The following is a 1,573-nucleotide window of genomic DNA, read 5'->3' on the forward strand; positions in this document are numbered from 1 at the left end:
GGGTCCCCACCCCCAGCAAGAATCATGCAACCAAGAGCCCCCATTGGGGAGTTCACCAGGGCCCACGCCAAAGGGCGCTTCCTGCGGAATAAAGTCCAGGCCTTGACGGCGGGGTGCGTGGGGGATGGGGCCGGGCGGGCAGCAGGGAAGGGGGTGCCTGGCTCAGGCCTCCGCTCACTGGGGAAGGGCGGGAAGGTTTGCATAGAGGTGGAGAGGGCCCTGAGGTGGGGTGCCGGGGGACCCCAGGCTACCACAGCAGAAGCTCCTTCTGTGTGTGAGGTGTGACCGGAAATGTTGAAACTAAAAAAAATATTACAATAAAAGACCCATTGCTATAAATCCCCTCCAAATCCTCCCGGCTTTGCACACACTTATCCCACTGTCCCAGCCGCTTTCTGCAGCAGCTCAGGAGTCCTCCTTCCTGAGGGTCTTCAGCTGGCTGTCCTGGCTGCCTCCATGTCCTGAGTGGACTCAAAACCACGACCTTTCCTGGTCATTCTGACCTTGGGGAGGAGCCGGAAGTCGCTCAGTGACAGATCCGGTGACTGAGGTGGACGAGGACACAGCGTCGCGTGTTTATGAGCTGCCTTTCCGCTGGACGGCGCTCCGCAGCAGCAGTCACCGAGTTTTTGATCACAGCTGGGAAAGGTAAAGATACAGGCCTGCCCAGCAGGTGAAATCTTTGCTCTGAAGCCCTCTGGGTGAGGAGACGACCCGGCGAGGTGCCCCAGGTCTTCAGAGGTGCCAGGGACCGGGTGCTCGGACGTCGGGCAGCCCTGAGCTTCTGCTTGGTTCTCCTACACATGACTCAAGTTCATCCTTCTTCATGGCAGAGTAGTACTCCGCTGCATGTAAGCACTACATTTTCTTTATCCATTCGTCTGCTGATGGACAGAAAAGCTGCTTCCAAGATGTAGCTGCTGTGAGCTCTGCTGCTATAAATACGGGTGCGCATGGGTCACTGGGATACGATGCCTCTAGGGAACACGCCTGGGAAAGGGAAAATCTGAGTCAAATAGAATTTGAACAGGAAGAGGGGAGGAAGAGCCGGAAGAAGTTAGGTTATTGGAGCTGGGACCCTGCATGGGGCACGGACGCACCATGCTCTTCTTCTTTCTTGTTTTGCCTTCTCCTCTTATGCAATTTCTCGCCACCCGGGCATATGGCCCTATCAAAGGCCCGGTCCAACGGTTCTGCCCCGTGCTGGCCGGAATCCCCAGCACCGCAAGCCTTAGTCAACCTTCTCTGTTCGTAAGTGGGCGATGTTGGATGCTTCGCTGTAGGAGTGGAAGTCTGCTGTCCCCAGGTCCACCCTCTCTGCCATGCAGCTCAAGGTTGGGCTCTCTTCACCCTCCTGCTGCCTGGGGTTGGTTTCACGCCCGAATTTGGGGGGACAGAAGGGACAACTTGTGTTACTCAGCTTCCCCATGCGTGGATATGATACTCGATACCCCCAACCTGGGGCAGGAGAGGTTTGTTTGACTCACGGTTTGTGGAAGAGCAGTTCATAGTCTGGCTCCCAGGCAGGAGCACCATGGCTGATGGGCCTGGGGGAAGAAAGACACTCACATCA

The sequence above is a fragment of the Chinchilla lanigera genome, unplaced genomic scaffold (assembly GCF_000276665.1).
Source record: "Chinchilla lanigera isolate Chin_1 unplaced genomic scaffold, ChiLan1.0 scaffold00098, whole genome shotgun sequence".
In the NCBI taxonomy this organism is placed as follows: Eukaryota; Metazoa; Chordata; class Mammalia; order Rodentia; family Chinchillidae; genus Chinchilla; species Chinchilla lanigera.